The following is an 8,288-nucleotide window of genomic DNA, read 5'->3' on the forward strand; positions in this document are numbered from 1 at the left end:
AAAAAAAAAAAAAATGATCCAAGTTCAATTCCCTGGACCCACAAGTTGAAGGTGCGAACTGACTGCCACAATTTGTCCTCTGACCTCCACATGTGCATTATGATAGGACACATGGTCACACACACATATGTGCACACAAATTAACTGAAAGTTTAGTTTACTTGTTTGTTTTTTAATTATAAAAAAAAAAAGTCCAAGGGCTAAAGAGAGCTCAGCAGTTAAGCCCAGGAGCTGGAGAGATGGTTCAGCAGATTAGAGCACTGGCTGTTCTTCTAAAGGACCCTAGTTCAATTCCCAGGACCTGCATAGTGGTCCATGGGGCAGCTGGCAAGACAGTCCAGGTCCCTGTGTAGCAGGTGCTGCCTGAGTCCTAACTCACATTGTCTCAGCCTTACCTCTGACTTCAGTCAAGATTCTAGGAGAACACGCTCTCCCCTTTCTGCTCCAGGATTTCTGGTAAGGCCTTGATGGAGGGATGCCACCACTTCAGCACCCCACTTAAGGGAATCAGTAATATTGGTGGTGTTGTGGCTGGCTGACTTAGAATAAAATATTCCCAGCATTTACCTATGATGCATCAATGGCTTCCCTATTTAAACCTGAGTAACATTCCACACAGTTTATCTATTATCAGTCAGTGGGCATTTAGATCACACCTGACCTTTGGCTGTTGTAAAAGCATCACTGTGACCGTGGGCATGTTTGAATGTATTGATTAAGTTAGTTGCCAATCATTCACAGAACCCTACTGTCTTCTAGGGACTGTGGCAAGATCTGGAAAAACAGCAACAAACAAAAGAAACACCTTGGCTTCAAGGAGCTTGTATTCCAATTTGGACAGGCCATGTTCGCCCAAGTTCTCTGATTGCAGGTGCCAGGTAGTGTCATGCTGAGATGGCATCAGGGTCTGTGGTTCATAATGACAGAAGAGGTGAGGCCTGCTTATTCCAGGGTGGCCTAAGAAGGGATGTCCGTGGACAGACAGATGTAACTGGAAGAAACAGCGGAAGAAACGGAAAGTGTATTTTGGCTCACGGTTTCATGGGATCACGGTCCTCCACGGCAGAGAAAGCATGCCTGTGTTCACATAGCTCGGGGTGTATAGGTTGACCATGGGAGCTCTGATCTTCAAAAGGCCTGCTCTAATTAAGCTATGTCTGCCAGGTAGAACCCACGTTCTAATGACTCCTCAACCTCCAAAAACAGTACCATCAGCTGGGGAACAGGTGTTCAAAACATGATGCTGTTGGGGACATTTCACATTCAAAGCATATAGCACAGGGCATTTTCCCACTTCCCAAGTGTTCTGTCACATTGAGACCTCTGCCTGGCCAGATATGTGCACTACACAGACAAGGTTTCCGATGGTCTCTCCCACCTCTAGTCCCAGGGTGAAGGAAAGGAGTAGTTATTCAGCCCCTCCCACCTCCCACGCTGCTGACTGTAGAATCAGGGAGAGCCCATCGGACAACCACGGCAGGTCTAAGCAGTTGTAACTCACACAGCTGAAATGAATGTGGGGTCAGTTGCCTCAGGAGTCTACCAGAGAGGGTCTCACACTCTTAGAGGGACTGTGGCTTTGTAAATACCCCGTCAATACCCAATGCCCTAGATTCCAGGTCCTCCAATGTTACAGGAGATATGATCACACTGTGAACCCCAAGATTGTGTTATTACTGGAAAAAAACTGTTTCTAGTTGTGGTGTGGCTCAGCTGTAGCACACACCCTTAATTCAAGAGCGTTCTGTTTATTGTAAACAAGATTAAGTAATGTTAATCTTAGGTCAAGAGGCCAAGTTGACAGCAAGAGAACATAGGGAAAAAAAAACATAGAGAGTAAAAGGAAGTCAGGAGGATGGATAGAGAGAGGCACAGGAAGTAGATGGGAGGGACGTTCAGTTTGAGGGATTTTGAGACACCATGGCTGAGGAGGAAGATGAGCTGGGTGCTTTCTCTGCCTCTCTGAATTAGCAGGCTTTTACCCCAGCATCTGGCTCCTGAGTCTTTATTGGCAGTTCCTCCTAGTCCTACCCATGCTCTCAGCAGGACTTCTCAGCTTTCCCTCCACCCCTGGAGCAGCCCTCTTTCCTTCCTTCCCACACCTTCACAAGACAATGACATCAGGCATTAAACTTTCTTCTGCACAAGAAGAAACATAGAACAGAGGTGACCAGGGACGTAACAGGCAGGAGAGAATTATTCTTTGATGCTTACAGAACTCATTGTGCTGGGCTCCAATTTCTGTCTCAAAAACCTAGTAAGTGACTTGCATGTCTGGTATTGAAGAAATAACAACTGCCTTAGAAATCTTCCACCTGAAAGAAATTAGAAATCTAGAAAAATGGCTAACAATGAAGAGAAACAGAAAAGGAAAGAAATATGGAGAAAATATACAAGCCGTGATTTTAGACATTAAATAACAGGTCGCCCAGATCCCTGAGAAGAGAGAAATTATTTGTGTGAGATCCTAGCTCCTAGCCTCAGAGCTTCAAGGAATGTCTGGTCATAATACAATGAGGAAGATACCAAACAGAGCATGGAGTGCCACTGAGCTTCGGAGGAAAAGACTGGAGTTCTAAATAGAAAGAAATTTGTAAAACCTTCGTACTGAGAAAATACAAGCATCGTTAAAAAAAAAAACACACACACACACACACAAAAAAAAAACAAAACCCTCCAGATGTCTACAGAAGAGTACGCTGGAGGGTTAACCAAGAACGCACGCTCTCCTGTGTGAGAACAAAATACCCAAGGCCAGGAAAAGGGTTGTCACAAAGTAGTAGGCCAAAAAATGTCTGGAATTCACACAAGACTAGAAATAGTCTAATGAAAAGCTCTTGTCACCCATCAATCACTGCATTGAGTCCTCAGAAAGATCACACATTAGTAGCAGAATTAATTAATCTCAAAATAAAGTCTTCCTAGCATAATAAGGCTTCAAAGGAAGTCTGAATGGATCAAGAGCGTTCACAAGTGTTTTACAACATGCCAGAACGAAATCCAACACTCTACAAAGGAATATATCAAAATACAGCACTCAGCAGCACAAAATTTACAGCATCTAGTGCCCATTTAAATATCACCAGGTAGGCTGAGGATATAGCTCAGATGGTAGAATACTCCCTTAGTCTGCACAAAACCCTGCATTATGGGCTGGAGAGATAGAGAACAGTTAAGAGTCCTGGTTGCTCTCACAGAAGACACGGATTCAATTCCCAGCATCCATCTATGTGCTGGCTCATGACCATCTGTGCCTCCAGTTCCAGGCAATCTGATGCCTACTTCTGGCCTCTCTTAGGCATTAGGTACATACATGGTGCACAGATATGCCTGCAGGCAAAAACACACATACACACTAAGTAAACTTTAAAGCCATGCATTAATTTAATCTCCACTTCATTAATTGAGTGTAGGGGCACGTGTCTGTAAACCCAGGAAACAGAAGGAAAAGGATTGGAAATTCAAGGTCATGTCCGGCTACACTGTGAGTTTGATACCATCCTGGGATGAAGAAGACCCTGGAGAGATGGCTCAGTGATTTAAGAGCACTGTCTGCAATTCCAGAAGCCCTGAGTTCAATTTTCAGTAATCATATGATGGCTCATCTATAATGGGATCTGATGCCCTCTTCTGGCCTAAAGGTATACATGCAGATAAAGCACTCATACATAAAATAAATAAAAAATTTTAAAAACAAACAAAACCCCCAATAAACAACAACAACAACAAAAACCCAAAGACAAAATCATTTTTTTAAAAAGGGGGAGAGGAAGACTGGAGAGATGGCTCAGCAATTAAGAGAACTTTCAGAGGGCCTGACTTCAGACCCCAGAACCCACAAACAGCTCACAAACACCTTTAACTCCAGGTTCAGCAAATCCAATGCCCTCTTCTGTCTGCTGTGGGTACCTACATACACGTGCATACACATATACAGACATACGCATAAATAAAATTAAATAAAACAAATTTTTAAAAACAGGTTTCAAGTCAACCAGAGCTACCACCAAGACCCTGTTTCATTGAAAACAAACAAAAACCCCCATGAACAAGCCTAGCTCTGTACTGTTACACCCCACCATTATCTGTCTATAATATACAGCAAACACAGCAAATTGATTACTGAAACTTTGTAACAAGTCTTAAAAAGTGGATAGCTTTGGTCTTCTCACATATTTCTTTTTCAAAAACATCTGGGACTGGATTGTAGAATTATCTTTTAAGAATGACAGTCTACAAGATGACCATTTATCAAGATGATGATTCTCTACTGACAATATTGAGTTTCCAGGTCCATGAACATGGTATGTCTCTCCATTCATTTAGATCTTTTGTTTATTTATTTAAATATATATATATTTATTTAACTGTAGCTCTTTTTAAAATGTATCTCAATTTCTTAAAAACTATACTATTGGAAGAAACCAGATATACACAAGTACACACTGTATGATATATGACTTTTATAATATTTAAGCCCTCAAAACATGATTCCTATTAACGTTTAGGGATAGAAATAATATCAGCAGTTCCCAAAGGTTGAAAATATTAATAAAAAGCAAGCAAAAGAGTGTGAGTGACTTTGTGGATGTTGAAAATGGCTGTAGAGTTGATTGATGGTTGCACAGGTGAACACTGCAGTTTACATTGTGCAAAGTACACTTCAATAAATTTGATTTTAAAAAAACCCAGGTCGTGGCACACACCTTTAACTCCAGCACTGGGGCAGGGGCAGGGGCAAGCAGATCTCTGTGAGTTTGAGGATCAACCTGGTCTACAGAATGAGTTCCAAGGTCTACATGGTGAGACTATCTGGGGAAAAAAAAAAAAAAACTCCAGTGGGTAAAAGACTTGTTAACTAGTAACTGTTTTGATAATAAAGTGAAGAACGTTGCCTGATTGAAAACTAGCACCTCTAAAATCTGTCAGAGAGTGGAAATGTGACTGTATCCTATAAAACAAGAGAGCCAGACTGAAGGACAAGAATAGAGCCCTAATAAAGGTTTCCCAAGAGTGCCACCTGGAGGCAAAGTAGGCCCTCACAGCAGCCACTTAACACCCAGAGGCGCCTGTGTACCAAACCCACGCGACTTACAAAGCAGGAGATGCCTCTCTGCAACTCTTGCGGGGTGGGGTTGGGGAGGGGTTGGGCTTCGTTGTTCCTTCTCCCTCCAGTCTGTTTCAGCTCTGGGGGAAACAAAAGCCACCAAGCAGGGAGTGAAAAGAACCCAAGAACAGATACATAAATTCCATCTTTCTCTGTCTCTGTCTCTGTCTCTGTCTCTCTCTCTCTCTCTCTCTCTCTCTCTCTGTCTCCCCACCCCCTACACACACATTTTCCATTACCTACTGCCTACTCAAACAGAACAAGGAGTTGCAAGAAATAATTTTTTTTAACTCTAAGTAATCTCGAGTTTGAGTGAATTAGGGAAATTTATTGGCTTGTTTTTAAATTATTATTAGTGTGTGTGTGTGTGTGTGTGTGTGTGTGTGCTTCCCCACCCCTCGACGTTTCTTGTGGTAAATATACACAGCACAAAACAAACGTACCGTTCTAACTACACAACAGTTCTAGAGAGGCCAGGGCGCTTTTGCCCTTGAGTTCTTTGTCCTCTTCACCCAGACGTGTAAATCCCCCTTCTGGTCCCTCTCTTTTCCCTTTCTGGATGGTGGCCCTGAAGTACTTTCTCTAGGTTGCCTGTAGGAGGCACTTCCTCTTGACAGGCAGGTCCAAGCTCCACCCAAACCAAGCCTCACTGTGTGCCACTGCCATCTTGTGGCCAATTTTCATATGATTGCACTTCCCAATTTCTAGACATTTCTCCCCTCACCAAGATAAGAGAGAAATGATAACCCGCTGTAGCAAGGTCTTGTTGCTGTCAGGGAGGAGACCATAGAGGAAGCAGCCAAAACCCAACGAACATTTACTTCCATATTCCAGATCTAAAAGTAAGAAGATTTAAGCCAGGCATGGTAGTGCACAGCTGTGAACTCAGCACTTAGAAAGCTGAAGCAAGAGGATCACAGGTTCTAGGCCAGCCTACGCTAATACAGTGAGCTCCTTCCTCGATAAAGGACTTGACAGAGGGCTCAAAAACCCATACTCCTCTTAAAGAAGACCCGAGTTCAGTCACCTATAACTCCCAAGTGCAGGACAACCTGACTCCTCCTCAAGCACCTGCACTTATATGTGAAAACATACAGAGAGACATACGCACACACACATAAAACAAAAATAATAAAAAAAATCTTAAATAAATAAATACTTAGATAAGAAGGCTCAGTGTATACTTGGAGACCTAAGTACGATCCCCAGGTCCCGAGTAAATGTGAAAGAACAGATCTGATCAAAATTGTCTCTGACTTCCCCACATGCTGTCATGTGCACCTCCCACAAATACATTCCATGTACATGTGTGCACAATAATAAATAAATAAGTTAGAAAGAAAAGAAAAGGCTGGTGCCCAAAGGCAACTCGGAACTTACTCCACCCCTACCCCAAGTCCAACCCCCATCCCTCCACTGCCCTCGTCAGAGTTTCTCTGTGTTATCCCTGGCTGTCCTGAAACTCACTCTGTAGACCAGGCTGGCCTGGAAGTCACAGGGACCCGCCTACCTCTGTCTCCTGGTCCTGGGATCAAAGGCATGCACCACCACAGTTGGCTATTTAGAGAGTTTTGAGACAAGAGCTTACTATGTAGCCTAGACTGTTGGTGAACCCACAGCCTCCCTATTTCAATCTTTGGAGTGTTGGAATGGCAGGCTTGTCCTAAACAGGGAAAGGGGGTTTCTGTTTTGTTTTTATTGTCCAGTGCTCAGGATGGAACGCTGGTCCTTGTGTGTATAAGGAGGCAGAGCTCCGGGATTGCTTTTGTCTTGTAGTTTTTGTTTTATTTTGCTTTGTTTGAGACAATGTTTCAGACAGCACAGGCTGACCTTGACCTTTTGCTTCCACCTCAGTACAGGGATTATATTTCTATGCTTGACTTCCCAAACTTCTTTCTTTTTCTTTCTTTCTTTCTTTCTTTTTCTTTCTTTCTTTCTTCCTTCCTTTCTTCCTTCCTTTCTTCCTTCCTTTCTTCCTTCCTTTCTTTCTCTTTCTTTCTTTCTCTTTCTTTCTTTTTCTTTCTTTTTCTTTCTTTCTCTTTCTTTCTGTCTGTCTGTCTGTCTTTTTGTTTTTTAGGTTTTTTTTGAGACAGGGTTCCTCTGTATAGCTCTGGCTGTCCTGGAACTCACTTTGTAGACCAGGCTGGCCTCGAACTCAGAAATCTGCCTGCCTCTGCCTCCCCAGTGCTGGGATTAAAGGTGTGCGCCACCACGGCCCAGCTCTCTTTCTGTCTTTCTTGCTATTGATCATTTGTTTGTTTGTTTTCTGTTGTTTTTATTTTTGAGAGAGGGTTGCTCTGTGTAGCCCTGGCCATCTTGGAACTTAACTCTGTAGATCAGGTCAGCCTTGAACTCAGAAATCCACCTGCCTCTGACTCCTGAGTACTAGAATTAAAGGCATGGGCCACCATGCCCAGCTTTCTTTTTTCTTTTTCTTTTTAATGATGTGTATCTGTGTATTTGGGTACATGCATATGGGTTCAAGAGGGTGGATGCATGTGTCCTCAGAGACCCAAAGAGAAGAGAAGAGAAGAGAAGAGAAGAGAAGAGAAGAGAAGAGAAGAGAAGAGAAGAGGGTAGAGGGTGTTGGTCCCCTAAAACTGGACTTACAGGAAATTATGAGATGCCTAATGTGGGTGCTGGGAACTGAACTCAGATTCTCTGTAAGAGCAGTGTGTGTTTTGGGGTTGCTCTTAACTGCTGACCCCCTTGTTTTCTTAAAAGAGTCTCACTAAGCAGCTTTGATCCTGTAACTCTCTTGCCAGGAGCTCTGAGTGCTCCAATTGCAAGTATGTGGGACTGTACCCAGCATCTCTTTTAAAAGAGGCTCAGGCCTCAGGACAATAGCGGACACCCAAGAACTCACGATAGACCAAACTTGTTGCAAACCACATGAGGCTCTATTCGGGGAAAGCCAGAGCTCTGGGGATGACTTATATCCCACGCAGGGGTAGAGGAGTCGACCTCAAGGGGAAAGAGGTCCCAGTTTTTATTTATTTTTTTTTTAATTTTTAATATTTTTATTACATATTTTCCTCAATTACATTTCCAGTGCTATCCCAAAAGTCCCCCATAGCGCCCCCCGCTTCCCTACCCACCCATTCCCATTCTTTTGGCCCTGGCATTCCCCTATATTGGGGCATATAAAGTTTGCAAGTCCAATGGGCTTCTCTTTCCATTG

Source organism: Mus caroli, chromosome 11 (assembly GCF_900094665.2).
Source record: "Mus caroli chromosome 11, CAROLI_EIJ_v1.1, whole genome shotgun sequence".
Taxonomy (NCBI): Eukaryota; Metazoa; Chordata; class Mammalia; order Rodentia; family Muridae; genus Mus; species Mus caroli.